The sequence below is a fragment of the Littorina saxatilis genome, linkage group LG11 (assembly GCF_037325665.1).
Source record: "Littorina saxatilis isolate snail1 linkage group LG11, US_GU_Lsax_2.0, whole genome shotgun sequence".
Lineage (NCBI taxonomy): Eukaryota > Metazoa > Mollusca > Gastropoda > Littorinimorpha > Littorinidae > Littorina > Littorina saxatilis.
The window spans coordinates 5,788,461-5,808,657 of record NC_090255.1 but is presented as its reverse complement, the minus strand read 5'-3'; the positions used below and the strand labels follow the sequence as shown (position 1 = coordinate 5,808,657).

The 20,197-nt window shown below is 41.6% G+C and overlaps 1 long non-coding RNA gene across 1 annotated transcript; it reads right to left on the bottom strand.

Moving 5' to 3' along the window:
• Nucleotides 1-283: 283 nt before the first annotated feature.
• LOC138979633 (uncharacterized) lies at nucleotides 284-16,959 on the bottom strand. The gene is made up of 3 exons (XR_011460065.1): nucleotides 16,571-16,959; nucleotides 11,031-11,154; nucleotides 284-2,386 (listed from the first exon to the last, which is right to left on the bottom strand). It is a non-coding gene; the product is annotated as an uncharacterized lncRNA (long non-coding RNA).
• Nucleotides 16,960-20,197: the final 3,238 nt, after the last annotated feature.

Sequence of the window (20,197 nt, the reverse complement as noted above, 5' to 3'; positions counted from 1 at the left end):
CAAGGCAGAAGTCGGAGCACAGGCTTCATGTTATACCCAGTCACATTATTCTGACACTGGACCAACCAGTCCGAGCACTAACCCCATAATGCCAGACGTCAGGCGGAGCAGCCACTAGATTGCCAATTTTAAAGTCTTAGGTATGACCCGGCCGGGGTTCGAACCCACGACCTCCCGATCACGGGGCGGACGCCTTACCACTAGGCCAACAGTGCCGGTAATTTACTTTGAGGGGGATAAAAAGATAAATGTTTTTGTTTGAAAAATATTAAAAAAAAAAAAATTTAAAAAATAGTTGGGTTGGAGTAACTGACGCAAAGTTTGTTTGTTTGTTTGTTTGTTTGTTTGCTTAACGCCCAGCCGACCACGAAGGGCCATATCAGGGCGGTGCTGCTTTGACATATAACGTGCGCCTCACACAAGACAGAAGTCGCAGCACAGGCTTCATGTCTCACCCAGTCACATTATTCTGACGCCGGACCAACCAGTCCTAGCACTAACCCCATAATGCCAGACGCCAGGCGGAGCAGCCACTAGATTGCCAATTTTAAAGTCTTAGGTATGACCCGGCCGGGGTTCATAAGTTGCTAAACAAGTATAATAAATATATCTTGATGTACATTAGAAGAACAAGCACATTTTTTCTGTACTTTGTAATGATATGCTATTTGTGGGAAGAAAAAAAAAAATCTTAGTTTTCAGATTTTCTTTTCATATTCATAACCTCTGTCAATTCACCTCCATTTTAATATTTGATTATCCCAGATTTTCAGAGGTCATGGCTTTTTTCCAGCATGCGTTAACATGTGGCTCTTTAAACTCGGTTTGTGAGCAAATTTTGATGTTCACTCAGGGCAGACATGTGGCTTTTCTCCAGTATGTTTTAACATGTGGATCTCTAAACTTCTTTTTCGAGAAAATGTTGCTGTACACTCAGGGCAGACATGTGGCTTTTGCTCCAATTTTCTCAAATTTTCTCCAGTATGCGTTAACATGTGGGTCTTTAAACTTTCTTTCCGAGGAAATGATGCTGTACAATGAGGACAGACTTGTGGCTTTAATACTCCAGTATGTTTTACCATGTGGTACTTTAAACTTTCTTTCCAAGAAAATGTTGCTGGACAATAAGGGCAGAAATGTAGCTTTTCTCCAGTATGAGTTAACATGTGGATCTCTAAATGAGGTTTCTGGGCAAATGTTGCTGAGCATTGTGGGTTTTCTCCGGTATGTGTCACAGCTGGGAATTCTTCTGTCTTCACTTCAGCTGCTGAATTGCTGGTCTCGGTCACAGCTGGGAATGCCTCTGTCTTGACTTCAGCTGCTGAATTGCTGGTCTCGGTCACAGCTGGGAATGCCTCTGTCTTGACTTCAGCTGCTGAATTGGTCGTCTCGGTCACAGCTGGGAATGCCTCTGTCTTGACTTCAGCTGCTGAATTGCTCGTCTCGGTCACAGCTGGGAATGCCTCTATCTTGACTTCAGCTGCTGAATTGGTCGTCTCGATCACAGCTGGGAATGCCTCTATCTTGACTTCAGCTGCTGAATTGGTCGTCTCGATCACAGCTGGGAATGCCTCTGTCTTGACTTCAGCTGCTGAACTGCTCGTCTCGGTCACAGCTGGGAATGCCTCTATCTTGACTTCAGCTGCTGAATTGCTCATCTTTAAACTCGGTTTGTGAGCATATTTTGATGTACACTCAGGGCAGACATGTGGCTTTTCTCCAGTATGTTTTACTTTTAACATGTGGATCTTTAAACTTAATTTTCGAGAAAATGTTGCTGTACACTCAGGGCAGACATGTGACTTTTGCTTCAATTTTTGCAAATTTTCTCCAGTATGCGTTAACATGTGGGTCTTTAAACTTTCTTTCCGAGGAAATGATGCTGTACAATGAGGACAGACTTGTGGCTTTAATACTCCAGTATGTTTTACCATGTGGTACTTTAAACTTTCTTTCCAAGAAAATGTTGCTGGACAATAAGGGCAGAAATGTAGCTTTTCTCCTGTATGAGTTAACATGTGGATCTCTAAATGAGGTTTCTGGGCAAATGTTGCTGAGCATTGTTGGTTTTCTCCTGTATGTGTCACAGCTGGGAATTCTTCTGTCTTGACTTCAGCTGCTGAATTGCTCGTCTCAGTCACAGCTGGGAATGCCTCTATCTTGACTTCAGCTGCTGAATTGGTTGTCTCGGTCACAGCTGGGAATGCCTCTGTCTTCAGTTCAGCTGCTGAACTGCTCGTCTCGGTCACAGCTGGGAATGCCTCTGTCTTCACTTCAGCTGCTGAACTGCTCGTCTCAGTCACAGCTGGGAATGCTTCTGTCTTGACTTCAGCTGCTGAATTGGTCGTCTCGGTCACAGCTGGGAATGGCTCTGTCTTGACTTCAGCTGTTGAAAAAGAGGCACATCATTTTTGTGTAAGCAATGTGTGTCACAATGAAAATAGCAACACAACCAGAATCTCCAGTTGTGTCAATACATGAGTCATTCTCCAAAGCTGGTGAATTCTTAGGTCGGTCACTTAAAATGAAATTTTCACAGAAGCAAATGTGTAAAAACAAGAGGCGAAGCCTTCAACGCTCACGTAAGAAATCGACAAACAGTAACACAAACTCAATCACTCCATCACACATACACACACACAGTATGAGTAAGCATAGGTGACACAGTGCAAGAGTGGGAGACACTAGATCTGTCTGTAGCCTACTTAAGGGGACACAACTGCCAGATCGACACTGTGCTTTCGACAGCGCTTCCTCGCGCAGACACTGAAAACACGCTGTGCAGATCAACCTGTAGGAAATCTCCTTTGGTATCTTCTTTATCTATTTTTCTGGAGCCGCTACGAAACCGAACAATGTGAAATCGTCTTCCCCGAATCGACGAATGCAGCTCGGTTAGAACTGAAAAGTGAATCGATACCACAATCCTTCAAGCAATCTGACCTAACCTTGACCCCTGACCTGGTCTACATACCACACACAACACAAACCAGTCACCTGTTTTTACCCCCCACCCCCCCCTCCCCCCCCCCCCAAAAAAAAACACAAAAAAAACACCACCCGTTTTCTTTGGATACACACTTTAACTACATGGAAAACTCGAACATCAGCATAGAGTGTGCATGGGTTTATTCAGCACCTCACACCTGGAACATGCCAGTATATAAAACAACATAAGAAAATGTACAAGATCAAAGTATAACAAGAAGGGCAAAGCCCATACGACTCACATGCTTACATAGCAATGACATCATACACTAAGAACTGCTTTACACATTTTTCCTGCCAAAATACATGTGACCTTGACCCAAGGTCAAGGTCATCCAAGGTCATGCAACACAAAGCTGTTAATTCAAGACATAGGAAGTACAATGGTGCTTATTGGCTCTTTCTACCATGAGATATGGTCACTTTTAGTGGTTCACTACCTTATTTTGGTCACATTTCATAAGGGTCAAAGTGACCTTGACCTTGATCATATGTGACCAAATGTGTCTCATGATGAAAGCATAACATGTGCCCCACATAATTTTTAAGTTTGAAACAGTTATCTTCCATAGTTCAGGGTCAAGGTCACTTCAAAATATGTATACAATCCAACTTTGAAGAGCTCCTGTGACCTTGACCTTGAAGCAAGGTAAACCAAACTGGTATCAAAAGATGGGGCTTACTTTGCCCTATATATCATATATAGGTGAGGTATTGAATCTCAAAAACTTCAGAGAAAATGGGAAAAATGTGAAAAATAGCTGTTTTTTAGGCAACATTTATGGTCCTTGCGACCTTGACCTTGAAGCAAGGTCAAGATGCTATGTATGTTTTGGGGGGCCTTGTCATCATACACCATCTTGCCAAATTTGGTACTGATAGACTGAATAGCGTCCAAGAAATATCCAACGTTAAAGTTTTCCGGACGGACGTCCGGACGTCCGGACGGACGGACGGACGGACGGACGACTCGGGTGAGTACATAGACTCACTTTTGCTTCGCATGTGAGTCAAAAATCAATAGAAAAGTATTTGTCATGACTGTCATAAAGACAGGGAACACAGTCAAATAGTTGCAGAAACATCAACTTGTGATGAATCGCAATCATCCAAAAAGAAATAGTCATAACTATATACAGAGAGATCACAAGGAAAGAAAACACCTCATGAACATCCGTCTAATATTGTTAACTTCGACAAACAATCCCACAAGACACACCTTCCGCCCAATCCGGTGCGTAAATTCTCTTATGAAATCATCACTTTCAATCAGACATCCATCTGAACTCGTATGTGATTTAGGTTTGTAATCACACACACACACAATTAAGTATTTACAGACATATTAAAATAACACAGGCACAACTGTCCTTCCACAATCAACAAAACTAAGCTGACAAGATTAACAAGACAAAGTAACCGTAATGTTGCGAATTTGCAGATAAACAAACCTTTCTTTATTCTTTATTTGGTGTTTAACGTCGTTTTATTTCTTTCTTTCTTTCTTTATTTGGTGTTTAACGTCGTTTTCAACCATTCAAGGTTATATCGCGACGGGGAAAGGGGGGAGATGGGATAGGGGAAAGGGGGGAGATGGGATAGAGCCACTTGACTTGTTAATTGTTTCTTGTTCACAAAAGCACTAATAAAAAAAATTGCTCCAGGGGCTTGCAACGTAGTACAATATATGACCTTACTGGAAGAATGCAAGTTTCCAGTACAAAGGACTTAACATTTCTTACATACTGCTTGACTAAAATCTTTACAAACATTGACTATATTCTATACAAGAAACACTTAACAAGGGTAAAAGGAGAAACAGAACCGTTAGTCGCCTCTTCCGACATGCTGGGTAGCATCGGGTAAATTTTTTCTCGTCCCAACCAATATGGGACTCCCCCTAACCCGCGGGGGGTAACGTCGTTTTCAACCACGAAGGTTATAAGGTAAACAAACCTCAGAGCAGAAAACAAACCAATAAACAGGCGGTCATGGGTCGCCTCACATCATCAGCTGGTACCGGTAGGCATCAGCTTACATACTGAAAATCCAAAGACCTGAGGTCACTAATCCACACAAAAATAAACTAAGTAAACGAATTTAGAAAAAGAATCTAACCTGACAGAAAGATATAATCAATAAACATAGTTTTATCAAAAATAGTTACACAATTATATACATTATATACAACATAATTATTATAATTTTTTTGCAAAAACAATGTATCAATAAATGAAGTCAAAACAATCCACACAAATCTAAGTAAACTTTCATCTAAATCAGTGACGGAAATTCCCTAAAGTAACAGACAAGAATCAGCTGTAACACTGAACAGAAAGCGGATAAAAACAATTATAATTACAAAAGAAAACCCAAAACTGAAGTTTCAAACAAAACGGGCCAAGTCCGAGAAGAAGAGGTTCCCTTGTTTACCCTTGAATATCGGAAGTGATGTAAAACTTCCTTATATGGGAGGAGACTCCATATCTCTAGCTAAAAATAGATCTCCAGCGTTAGCTTCAGCGACTGACTGACGGGTTTGACCTAGTTTGGAAACCCACGCTTTGAGAGCGGCCACTTTGAATCGGACCAATTCTAGAAACAATCAAAGTTCTACAAAGACTGATAACAGCAACGTCCCTTCCAAAAGTTACAGGAAAATACCCCATGATCACATCAGCAGTTCGAGTTGATTTAAACAAAATGAGTTAGACTCGAAAGAGAAATAAAAGATTCTGGCACTGATCAGACCCGCGCACTGATCACAAGACTAAATCAAACAAGTGTTTGTGAAGAAATCTTAATTCTTCAAAATAAGTATCCTAAACCAAAATAAGGAACATAAAAATCATCGCATACACAAAGCAACGTTCCACAACAATAAAGATACAACAATAGAGACATACCGGTCCGGGAATCAGATCAAACTGATGAAACGCAGCCAGAAGATAAAAAATGTGGTCACTGGTTCAAGATGGCACAGTGCGTAAATGGACAGGGCCTGAATGCATAGCCCCTCCATACTTTTTGGATTTCATAGCGCTGTGGAGCGCATAGCTATGAAACGCACTATAGAACTCAGCGGTCCGCATGCATGAGGTCAAATAGTGCCTGCAATAGCTAATAGCGGCTCTATTTTTAACACGTAGATAGTGGAAGGGATTCCCCGTCATCCTGTGTCTCTGCGCATGCGTCAAGCTTTGTGATGCTTCGCGGCGGGTCAGTTTTACACCATTTGCCGTAGACAGTTTGAAAAGCCCGTCTCCTGATAAAACTTGGCTTTCGTGGTTTGGAAACTATATCCATTCCGGTACCCTCGCCATGAAGGTATAAGTCACTCTCTTGCTGGTTCTGCATGCTGTGTTTGATGTTATAAATTCCCGTATTATTATCATTACAGTGAAAACTGTCAAATACGGTCACTGGACTTAGCGGACACTCGCAGAATACGGACAGTCAGTCTCGGCACGGACTGCTTTACACTGTAAAACACCTGTACGTTACGGCCACCTCGGCATTACGGACGCGGACACGTATTTTGGGTCCATAATAAGTCATATACCTGCTAAATACGGACATCCACAGCAAGCTGGGAAGTTCGATCGACGAAGAAGACGATAAATCGATCAGTTGAGAGTGTTTTAAGTCGACGCATTTGATTGGCTGCTAGAGTTCCAAGGCAGCCAATCCAACGCGTGGAACGTGTTCGGCGGAACGGAAGTGAAAGTATATGAGTGAATGTATCTTCTCTTCGAAAGAGTGATTCGTGTTTAACAAGATGGCAGCAAGAAATTCAAATTCAAGAAAAGGAAGAAATGCGCTGACTTTAGAACAAAGGATAAATGTTGTCAAACAACTGGAAAGTGGGAAATCATGCCGAACGATTGCACAAGAGCTTGGGTGTGGGAGAACGCAGATTTCGAAAATCAGCGTCGATCGGGAAAAAATAATGAAGTTGTGGGAATCGGGAGACGGACGTGCTGACCAGAAATGGGTTTCGAAGAAGACAACCGAATACGAAGAGCTAAATGACGCCGTGTTCGAGTGGTTTTCAACCAAACGTGCGAATCACATTGCCATCAATGGTCCACTCAGACAACGCTGGACAAATTCTTTCAAAAGCTGATGAGTGCAGAATGAAGTGAATGTGAATGTGTTGTATGAATGAGATCCAGTAACTTTTTAACAATTTAAATTTATACAGTTGATATGATAAAAAGCTTTTAAACTTGTTTTACAACAGTCAATATTAAATGTTTCTCTATTTAAACTAAACAGCTTCTGTTTTTCTTATAAATGTACATGTACATGTGCAGTACTCTCTCTCTCTCTCTCCACTTGACTTTGCGGCGTTTACTTGCACCTGTCTAATAAGGACACCTGCAGAATAAGGACACTTTTGTCTGGTCCCAAGGGTGTATTATTATGTACCGCGATCAGTTCGCCACACACATCTTCAAAAGATCCGCACGAGTAAAAACTGACCGTAAGTCAAGATAACCCGCAGAACCGGCGGCAATGCACCCTTTTGATTCGGCAGTTCGAGTTGCTCTTACAGTTCATCCGTGATTGCAAGAATGTCCTGCCGACGAAAGCAGAATTTTCTGAACAGTTCCACGTCGTCGTAACAATTCAGTGGATGTAGGCGGTCAAGAAAGATCCGGTTGCTTCTCAAATTTCTTCTCATCCTGAATCGGCATGAAAGCAGCGCCATTTTAAACGCTCCATTAGCCGGTTCCATAACCCTTATTGGAAGGAGGGGCCTGTCAAGGAGGTAAAAATTAATGAACACGTCATCGGACCTCCAAAGAGAACATGGCAAGACTTCGCCGAGGCGACTGAAACGTCACACAGCGAGAGAAGAACCCCCGGCTCTGGATTCCTGAACCCCTGTAAAGGACAGAGGGAGGACTGAACGCCCCCCCCCTTTGTTCAATAAGCAACCACACATAGGACTGTCCTATGAAAGTAGCAACAGCACATGTGAGAGTCAATTTAGAGATGTCTCTTTCACGTAAAGTGTAAAGAGATAAAAACAGGAGCTTATGGCTCTTAATTCCAATTGACTTAGCGCAAGTTAGATAGGATTTTAAAGCTCTAACCAGACAGTTAGAAAATCCAAATCGCCCAGCCGGAGCGAGAATCCTCCCGAGAGGAGGGAATTAAATACCGGAGGAGATTGACCAGGTTTCTGATTCCAGGAAATCTGGCCGAAAAGCAGTGAAAAACGGAATCATTATGTTCAAATGCTACATCCTCTGGTAACCCCAAAGCACATGCGTCTCACTGCCCTTGAGGGCTGAGGCCCAGAGTAAGAGGAACAAAGTCTTACGCGTTAAGTCTAGCATACGAGCCGAGAGAAAAGGCTCAAAATGCCAAAGAACGCAACCATTCCAAAACCAGAAACAAATCCCAAAAGGAACCTCTTACAACAAGGTCCTTTGATCACATACATGTCAACCCCTATCAATGTTTTCCTGTATCACATTACCAAAAAACTGTATCATCAGGCCAAAAAACTGTACATAGCGCGCGGCACCGCGGTATTACCGCGTAAGGCAGAATTTGAAAGTTGTGTTTATGGTAGTGAGGTGCATAGTATAAAGATCAATCAATTTCATCATAAAATGCCAATCAATACTGATTTCAGTGCTTCTGTTCTGATAATGAACTAAAATCATTGATTTGAATTGTATGAAAAAGTGATGTGTATTGAATATGCTTTCTTATTATCATTTCATGATTTATCTATAAACTATAATGAACACAGGCAAAATCCATTCTTCACATTCCTGATTTTATGTCCAGTCCCGGATTTTCCCGAATAGTGCAAAAGTTTCCCGATTAAACATTTTTCGAGTATAGTTAATAATGACTGGAGTGTATTTTCAAGCGCCTGTACTCGGCGTAGTTTCACTTCTGAAATCTCGTTTAGCGCGAGGCTTCGTCACACAAACGCTGTGATCAAAATCGAAACTAAACGAGAATAGGCGAGATTTGTGGCTAGCGCATGCGCTTCAGTCGAATGTGGATGAGAAGCAGAAGAAGAAGCAGCGGCAGACGACCACAAAATGAAGAAAACAACGGTCCAGCGCCCGAAAGTTCTTGTAAAATTTGAAAAGAGTTACAAACAAGAGTATGACTTCATCTCCGAATCGACAAGACGCGGCATACATTTCGCGTTTTGCACCAAGTGCCGCGAAGATATCAGCATCGGACATGGACTCGGAGGCCGGGGGAATATTGAAGCTCATTCAAGAACAGCAAAACATGAACGGAACCGTGATCGGAAACCGATCTCACGCTTTCGTCCAATCGGAATATTTCTCCCCCCTTTTTTTTTTACAAATGTTATTTTTGAAATTTCCCGTATCAATGAAGTTTTTCCGTATCAATCCCCGTGATACGCCGTATCACTCGAAAATCACGAAAAATCCGTATCCGATACGGGAAATCCGTATCAGTTGGCAACTCTGTGATCATGCCCGCAAAAGTGCCATGAACATCGAAAGAGAGGCCTATTTGTTTCAAAGTAGCTGAACAAAGGGGGGATTTTGAGAAGTCTCGAATGATTATTCCGGATGCCGGCGCTCACGTGGTGCGCGGAGGGTTATGGGTAACCAAGTGGGTTCAGGGCATAGCAACGGCTATGGCGTCTGGTTTTTTTTTTTAGCTTGGTTACCACCCTTACAAGGGCAGGTAATTTGAGTAGTGTTTCGACATCTAGCATGTGAGATTGAAGTCAATGCATTTATGAGAATTGCGGTAAGAATATGTAATTTAATTAAAATTAAATTTTCAAGCTCAGTGCAGCCGATAACAGAATAAAAGCATATCATTACAAGTGCGGAACACGGACATGGCGTCATACTAAAAGGTGATGAATTATGGCTTCTCCTTGCCACATTTTATTTCAAACATAGTTCAAATTGTCAAAGGGGTTTCTTTCTCAGATTTTGGTTTGCCATCTGCTGTCTCTCTGTGTCTCCATCTGTCTGACTGATTCAATTAAATATGTAATTCCTTAGTTTTGCAAAAATGAAACTAAGTATGATATACCTAATGAATGCAGGTCTCAAAATTCTTATTGTAAACTTGGGAGTTTTATTCAAAACAAATTTAATTGGAGTTTTAAACGCAATAATGGGGCATACTGTGATGAGTAGACGAATGTGTGTTTACGAGCAGAAAAGCCTCTCAGAGTCAAGAATTGGGTTTTTCTTTTTCTAGTTTCACCTTGTAGCTTCCTACAGACACTAAGCAACAGTGTAGTACCACTCAGAGTCCAATATCTTGTACTTTATTTTTGACCATCTGTGCAACACTTTCACTTCTGCAAATTTGATTTTAATGATAACTTTAGAGGCAAATAAGGTAACTAATTTTTAAGCTTCCAAGCTTAAATGCAATCCCATAGTCCGGATGTCGTCGAAGATTGTTTGACCAAAATGTGAATACATTTGGTTGAAAAATTAAAACGTGAGAGTGCAACCTCAACTTTTACTAAACGCTGGATATGACGTCATCAAAGATATTTATCCAAAAAAAGAAGGAAAAAACGTCTTGGGATATCATACCCAGGAACTCTCATGTTAAGTTTCATGAAGATCGGTCCAGAAGTTTTCTCTGAATCACTCTACACGCACACACACACACAAAGGCCACACCCTCGTCTTGATTCCCCGTCTATGTTAAAATATTCAGTCAAAACTTGACTAAATGTAAAAAACAAACCACTACACTAAAAACTAGATAAATATTAACTAGTGATAAGATTTATGATTAAAAATGCCCTTTTCCACTGTGATACAGTAGTACACCCCCTTACCAACTCCCCTTTCTACAACTACTCCCTTTGTAGGACCGATTTTGCCACCACGTATGCATTTTACTATATAATGAACCCCCAGTGAACGAATCGTCCCAACACGCGACTTACTGCCATTAACTTTCATTTCAAGAGCCTGTATCAAGCAATCAATCAATGAATGTAACACAATACACAATATCAGATCACACACAACATCAGGTCACACACTTACTGCTTGGCATTGTGTCCATCTCATCAGAGGCTGCAGGCGGCTCTTCGACATCGTACTCGACCTTCACCACCACAGTAGACGGCAGCTTCCTCTTCATCCTGATATGTTAGCTGGTTGTCCTTACCTGGTGGACATATAGTATTCACACAAGCTATGTTTTATAACGATTTTTTTTTGTTTTTTGTTGTTTTTAATGATTTATGTATTTGGTTTGGTTGTTTGCTTAACGCCCAGCCGACCACGAAGGGCCATATCAGGGCGGTGCTGCTTTGACATTTAACGTGCGCCACACACAAGACAGAAGTCGCAGCACAGGCTTCATATGTCTCACCCAGTCACATTATTCTGACACCGGACTAACCAGTCCTAGCACTAACCCCATAATGCCAGACGCCAGGCGGAGCAGCCACTAGATTGCCAATTTTAAAGTCTTTGGTATGACCCGGCCGGGGTTTGAACCCACGACCTCCCGATCATCGGGAGGATGCCTTACCACTTTGTTTGTTTGTTTGTTTGTTTGCTTAACGCCCAGCCGACCACGAAGGGCCATATCAGGGCGGTGGATGCCTTACCACTAGGCCAACCGTGCCGGTGATGATTTATATATACATGCACTGCATTTTGTTGATAAATACCGCTGCTTGAATTGGGACTAGTGATTCACAATACTTGGTTCGTGGGCGCATTCAATGATGGCCGATTCGGAATCATTAACTCGTGAGCTTTGTTGTGGCGATCTTTGCCTCACTTTGGTAGAAACCACCCAAACACATTGGAATACATGCTTTGGACTAAAGAAGAAGAGAGCAAAAAATATAATAAAGGTTAGTTAAGAAGGTACAAATATTAGAAAGGTTATAAATTGCAGAAATTAAAAAAAAAACATCAGCAAGGGCAAGACTTGAACTCTCGACCACAAATACCATTACCACTGTCCGGAGCACTTTAAACAAATGCCATACACATTTTACATTCAGAGTGAGCATTCTGAGCATCAGAGATCTACTGGTGAGTGTCAGTGACACTGACATATCTTTTTAGCTGTGGCTGGAGAACCAGCCAGTCGGTTACGGAGCCCCTAGGCTGGACAACCACAAAGTCGGCTACGGACCCCCCAGGCTCGGAGACCCGCACTCTCCACAAGCTACCTATAGTTTTTGCCGTCCAATAAGATTTTCTTCAAAAATTCAATTGTAACAACACAGAAGAAAAAGAAGAAGAAGACTCAGAAAGACTTGTATTTCATCAACAGTGCGATCCCTAATCAGCGACTGACTGTACATCAAGAGATGCGGTTCGCAATTGTCAGAGATCCTGGCAGAGTAACTCGATGCGAAGCAGATTTATATGTTTAACCATAACTTCTTCTTCTGCGTTCCTGCACGACAACTAACCACAACTGAAACCAATTTATTGCTGCTTCAGTTCAAGGACGAAAGGCAGTGATCACAGTTGTTGCAATCTCAGTGCCATCACCAAAATGCTTCAGAATAAAAAGGAATAGATTTAGTGCCAAATAAAAGGAAGGAGTGTTAAAAAGGAAACAAAAAGAGTTAAACACATTTTTAAAATATACTAACAAAAATAAGATGGTAGGGCTCCACAATCGACTTGCCGGTTCCCAAGCCACTCTGTATTCATTCCCCATCAACTTTAGAACAGTGAACAGGCCCTAGCTCATGTGCCTCAACCACTGATCAAGTCAAGGCAAGTGAGGGTGACTACAAAAATCACGGCTCCTAATTTGGGCAAGGGTAATAACGAACTTTAGCGTGTTAAATTCTTAGCTTAAAATCCAGTGGCATTCGATCTTTACTAGATTTTGATACAGATCTCTGTCACCAAGCCAAAGAGCATTTGTCGTGAAATTAGTAGACAGATTGAACACCAAACTTAAGCATAATTAATTAATGTTCATGTTTGATTGACAAAAATTACGAGAAAATACACACTGTGTCAACCAAGGGACATCACTTACACGACAGAGTTGCCTCCCCTGTTGGCTTACACAGATCATTCTTTCTTTGACACTTGTAAACGAAATGTATTTACAGTTCTTTCCGTGACTTCAAAGGGATCTACAAGGGTCAGTGAGAAGTACCGGGCCCAACCAGGAAGGAATTGACTTAGACATTCAAAACTTGGCATGAATTAAGAAAGATTCTTGTGAAGAGGTCATGCAAAATAATATGTATTTTTACCGGTTAGTTTGTGTGCCTCGGTTTCTCAAAGTACCATACCCCACTGTTAACCCCACATTCTAGAAAACTAACAAAACTCAGCGATCCAATATTTGCAAAGAAATGTTTTTAATCTTAGACAACTTAAAATCTTTCTTTCTTTATTTGGTGTTTAACGTCGTTTTCAAACACGAAGGTTATAACAACTGGAAATTCATAATGACCTGATGGAAACGTTTGGCAGGGATCACCCTTCATAGACCACAGTAATAAGGTGGTCAGCGGAATACAGGCTTGGAAGGAAAACCGTGGTGACAAACCGTGAGAAAACCAACAATGGTCACAACTCAAGAAACCGTTGATGCTGTCTGCACACTGGTGGTGCAAAATTAACCAATGTGCACCTATTACATTGCCGATACTCTTGGCATCTCACATGAATGAGTTTGGAGTATTCTGTGCAGAAAACTTTTCATGAAGACAGTTTAAGCAAGGTAGGTCCTCAAACTTTTACACCAGAAAAGAAGCACTTCAGATCCAACATGGCACGTGACATTTTACGTTTATTTGAGGCAGATCGAGAGGATCTTCTGCCCCTATTTGTTTTCTGATGATGAGACTAGGGCACATCACTTTCAGCCTGAAACCAATCAACTGTTCATGCAGTAGGGGCATCACGGTTATACCCACCTAAAGAAAGTCAGGGTCAATTCCCCTTAAAAAGGTGATGGCATCTGTTTCATTAGACGCAGAGGGGTATTTCCTGTTGGACTTCGTTCCAAAAGATGACAGTAACCGGTGAATTCTTTTCCATACTTGCAAGTCAACTAAGAGAGCATATATATCAAGGCTAAGCACCGAGGAACACTACGGAAAGGGATATTGCTCCCTTAAGACACCGACCCTGCCAGAAAGTCCTTGGTTTCCACGGCAACAAATGATTAATGCGGCTTGGAGATGGTTAACCATCCGCTATATTTGCCAGATACGCCATCCTCAAACCATCATATGTTTACAACCATGAAGTAGTACCTCAGGGTTGAGCACTACGAAACGGACAACGACGTCGTGGAGGTCCGGAGGAACAATGTTGAACGGCAAGGGATTCACAGAGCGCGGCGATTCACAGAGCTCGGCGTGTTGTGCAGCGCAGCGATTCCAAGAGCGCGGCTATTGTTCTCAGCAGCGCAGATTGTTGACGCGCTTTATTTTCGTACATCTATGATTATCAGCAACATTTTGAACAACAATTGATTGCACCTACCTCTATTATATTATCTCAAGTGAATGTTACATACACCAGTTAACAGTTCCAGCGCTTACATGGAACGAAGAAGGAACCCGAAAGAGGAGGAAAAACACTCGAAAAAAACGATCTGCGCATGCGTTCAAATCAACCAGAAAAACAAGACAAATCGTGTATTTGTGTGCCCGATGTAATCCTAAGAACCTTTACATTCTTTCCTTGGACACTCAAAAGCAACTTCAGGGCTGCAAGACTACAAAATTGCACTTTCTGCTGATAACTGAATACGCTTTCTAATCAACCGAGAAAAAAAATAAAAAATAAAAAAAAATCTGCGCATGCGCGAATTCCAAAATGGCTGCTGAAGTGTTAACTGCTGGTGTGACCACAGGCGGAAGGTATCGTCCACTGGACTACTACTATCACAGAAAGACTACAAGGTATTGTCACTCACCTTCGAGTCTTCTGTGTTCTTGGAGTCGCTTCCTGGGGAAAAAATATTGTTCAAGACGGTTTGCCTTTTCCTACAGTCAGTGTAAGGTCAAATAAATACAGTTGAATGATTGTTTGAACTATTATGTGCCTTTAGTTTTCAGCTTCTGTCTGCTGCAGGTTGTTTTTAACCATCATTTGGTTATGCCGCACCGAATATGCATACCAGCGCTCATTGGTCTAAAACATATGTAAATATTGTGCAGCAAAGGGAAGCTACCCACGGGAAAATAATCATCAAATATCCTGTTATTAACCAATGAGCGCTGGTATGCATATTCGGTGCGGCATACATGATTTGTCCCCAAGTGGATTAGCGGCTCGCAAACGAAGATTCGTCCAAATGAGGGTTAAAAACAACCTGCAGCCAACGGAAACTGAAAACTAAAGGCACATAATAGTTCAAACAATCATTCAACTGTATTTATTTGACCTTACACAGACTGTAGGAAGAGGTAAACCGTCTTGAACAATATTTTTTCCCCAGGAAGCGACTCCAAGAACACAGAAGACCCGAAGGTGAGTGACATACCTTGTAGTCTTTCTGTGATAGTAGTAGTCCAGTGGACAAAGCCTTCCGCCTGTGGTGTGATACCGATTAACAGCGGTTCCGCGGCACTGTACTCGGATACTTGTTTAAAAACGTCATCCCAGTTTAAAAACTCAGCTGCTTTCCATATAGTAGAAGCCATTGCAATGACATGTAGTGATATGACTGCCACGTATTCAAGGCCGGAACTTAGGCACGTTTTTACATCGGCGCAGCGATATGTGGTGAACTCAGTTGAAAGAGTGAGAGAGAGAGAATGGAGACACGCCAGTAAATACAGCACCCTATACTCACGTGACATGTCAAATAAACTTCAGACTGACTGTTTCTCCGCCAATTTCAAGCGGTACAATTGTCTTGAGGGAGAAAATCATGGCAAGATCTTGCAACTGAAGCAGATTCGTGATGTAATTCGATCGATTTTACCCGAAATTCGATTTATTAGAAAACGCACCGAGCGGTTACGTCCCTTGAATAAGAACAGAACTATTTTGCGTTGAAGCTAATTTCAAAGTCAAAATACCATTTATCATCACAAACAAGAATCCAGGGAGGGGGGGGGGGATACAAGGTCCAAAGTTCGATCAGCAGCACTGCTCGGTTCGTTTACGCATAAGTTAAATCGAATTTGGGGGATAGTCACATACATGTCACGTGAGTATAGGGTGCTGTATTTACTGGCGTGTAGAATGGAGCTCTGTTTTTCGTTTTATTGACAGTTTTATTTCTCAGATAGATGTAGCTGTTGACAGTTGTAAACGTTGCGATTGTGAAGGAAATATTACAGCAGAATACATCGCGCGTCGTGAATCGCAGCGCTCCTCGTAGCGCCGCGCGTTGAAAATCGCAACGCTGCAGAACGCGCCGCGCGCTGTGAATCCACTTCGATGTTGAAATGCAAACTTTTTCCGAGACTCGCAAGTCAACTCCTTCCTGTTCGAGTCCAACATTTTCAGTTGACCCTCGTAAAATGACTTGCTATGCTTACAAGTGAAGGTTCTGCAAATTTGGAACCTTAATATTCCTCTGCAGTGAATTATGAGCTAGGAATTTAACAAGAACGCTACATTACCTGTGACTCACTGACTGTGAGGCTTTTCGCGGATTGTGTTCCTTTTCCAAACCACCTGTCGTAACAACTTACATTCCCTTGAAAATAGGTGTCCGTTTAGTGAAAGGCTCAGTGATAGTCGTTTTATAAATGGCTTAATAACAATTCATGGCACAAGTTTGCATTGCTGTGAAGTCGAGAAATCTGCCTCGATCCGGAAACATGGTAGTAGTGACCTCCCTTCCATAGAAATGTCTTTTTAGCCTAATTCAAACAAATACATGACGCAGCGTTAAAATAAAACAAGTATAAATTTAGACGGCAAGAGTATTGCTATTGGTATGGAAACTTACTTTCTTTCTTTCTTTCTTTGGTGTTTAACGTCGTTTTCAACCACGAAGGTTATGGAAACTTACTCAATTCTGATGTTTATATGAAGGTAACTTTACGTCGTTCCATAAACAAAATGTGGTTTAACAATAAAGAACATTTTGTTACTTCATATGATAATAACAATAATAATAATAATAATAATAATAATAATAATAATAATGATAATAATGGACATTTATATAGCGCTTCTCCACAGCTCGAAGAGCTTTACAAGTTCAATTTACAAGTTCAATCAAAAACACAACACGACAGATACAACTAATACAATTTGTCTCAGATAAAAAGGAAAATAATCATCAAAGAGCACATATACATGCTCGCATAAGATACAAAGAATCACATTTTTTTCGCAGCGCAGCACAGTGCACAGTAAAAAAAAACACGCAAACACATACAACAGACAAATACTCACAAGCACACATGCACAAACACACACCATGTCAGTTAAGTATTCATAGAGAATAATGTTTGGGACAGATCATATTTTTATCTTGGGGAATTTTTGCAAGAAAATGTGTGTGCATGGTTGTCCCTCAGAGTGGTGTGTAGTGGCAGAGATGTCTTAGCTGAAAAAAAAAGATTCATGTTGAATTTACACTAAATGTATGCATACTTATTCATGTTTTTAAACCCCAAAGATTTTATTCTGTGTGCTAGCAACATTTATCATGGGTATTATTATGTGCGTCTGGAGATGATTTTTACACCTGAATGAACCTGCAAATTTGTAAATGAATTTCTTGCTAAACTTAATGTCAAATCAAAAGAACTGTGATAGTTTGTTTGTTTGTTTGTTTATTTGTTGCTTAACGTCCAGCCGACTACGCAAAGCCATATCAGGACGAGGAAGGGGGGGATGAAGGGGGCCACTTGTCAAGCGATTCCTGTTTACAAATGCACTAACCCATTACTTGTGTCCCAGCAGGCTTTAGTAAAACTAAATTAATACCTACTGGAAGATTACCAGTTTCCAGTATGTTAAAATAGGCTTAACCTATCTACTGCTGGACTTACATCAGAACACTAACAGATTAAACTATACATGAATCGCGAGACAAGCGGCAAGAGAAGAGATTTTTGGAAAAAATACAGGTGAATGAGCAAGAAGGCAGAAAAAAGAAAATAATTCATGAAGAAAAAGAGAGCATGACAGGAAAGAGGAACCAAAAATCTACCCGTAACAGCAAACTAGAAAGCTCCTGCGGTTCCAAAAACAGGAGGGGCCTTTAATTTCATAACCGCAGTGCCCCACTGCGGGAACTGTGATAGTGCTATTTTTGATGTTAAGTGAGCTTCCCTATGGAATCAGATGTCTCTGTTCCGCCAAAATCAGTGTGGGTGATCCAGAAAGAGAGAGAAAGGAGAAGGTATAGTAACAATACGATCACACACACACACACACACACACACACACACACACACACGCAAACAAACAAAAAATGCATCAAAATTGATGTTTGTATTCTATTAAACTGATGAAAGGAACAACTTATTTTTTTGGCAAGCACTTTAATTATTTAAACACGTCACGGCCGATCCGGCCTCTCCCATAATGCAACAGAAAAAGGGGCGGGGCTTAGCAAAAATAGCACAACGCGTGGCACGCGATGTAAACACGAACAGGCCAAAGTGCACTGGGGACGCGGGGGCACCAGGGCGCTCTAATAAATCAGCTTCAATGTTTTTGTCAATAAAAAAAAGCACAAGATAGTGTCCACAAGCTCTTTGTTTGGATTTCCTTCTCCCAAAAATGTTTTAACCTTTTGAACTTGGGCGTAAATAAGATTAATTTCCTCTCTCTCACCGCTAAACTGAATTTTACCATCTGGCTTTCTGTCTGTGCGAGCAGCATTTCTTCTTTTCAGCTTCTTCAGAGTTTTTCACATATTTTCGTTTCTGAACATTTGTGATATCTTGCATATTGATTGCGTATTTTGTTTATATTTACAATACAATTGAACTTTCACACAGAGAACCTTTGTGTCAAAAAAATCAGTCACACAGAGAGAAACAGAATAACAATGTCAAGGCTGTAGATGTCAGGCTAGTCAAACGGACAAAATGAAACTTAGTCTTGGTTGCTGTAACTCAGTCACCGCTATGATGGTACTTTCGCTGATATTAACAGAAAAACAACACAGAATCAGCCAAAACCGAGAACAATAAACAAGTTTAGTACGTCACAACGTCAATGAACAGAATTCTGGAGTCAATTTTTGCATCAGACTCTGACTAAGTGAGTGGGGCAAGCGTCAAACACCACTAAAATGAGGAGGGAAATCTTGGCGCATTTTTTTGGCGGAATACTTGAACAAACCAATCATTTTCAAACTGACCAAGGACAAAAACAGGCTTGTGAACCGAATGGTGAGGGGGGAGGGTACCTCGAAATGTGTGGGTGATGATTTCACATCACCAGTCTACATTGCTGCAGTCTTAGTATAGTAGCTCCACCGACCACTGTCCCCTCCGCCCTCCCCCCTCCCGTTCGTTCCCCCTTTCAACCCCCTACCACCTTGGAATAAACTGCAGAAGACCATTTGCATATCCTGGATTCTTCCATTTGTGTTGCCAGGGGCGACCCAAGATCCGAGTCCCTTTGTTTCCCATGTCCACTTAGAACAAACCGAGTTTAGATTACCCCTTTCTGTTTTGAAAGTAAACTTGCCCATCCTGTGAGGCACTTTCAGGGACAGTAATTATAGTTAGCGGGACCATGTAGACGAAGTCAACGGTGATAATCTGCGTAGTGTATACGCATACTTTGGAACACGGTCTGTTATTCCACCCAGCGAGAGCCTCTAACACAATCAGTGTTGTCGACAGATGGCGGGAAAACCTGAGTGTTTCACATTCCAACATCCGATGGTGATAGTAACTTAGTAAGGGCCAGGCTGCGGTCTGTAAGCTGTATTGCACTGACATCTCTTTCTGTCTGTGGAAATAAATGGCGAAATTTGATTTAACACTTCTCAACTTTTAAGTGACCAGGAGAACGCAATAAGGAGACTATTTACTGAGAATCAGTGGCCATTTGAAACTCGAAGGTGTGTAATAAAAGATTCGACTTGTGTACCAAGAGGTGCTGGGCCATCATCGTGTGACCTCGATACAGAGGCGCTAGGCTGTCTCTCGTGTGTGTAGTACCGTTAGGGTGCAGACCTGGTTATCTGATCCTGGAGGCAATTGTGAAAGCGGAGACACGGGTCCTAGTACAGTGCTCTCCTCTGGGGTAGGCCAGTGTGCCTTTTGTTT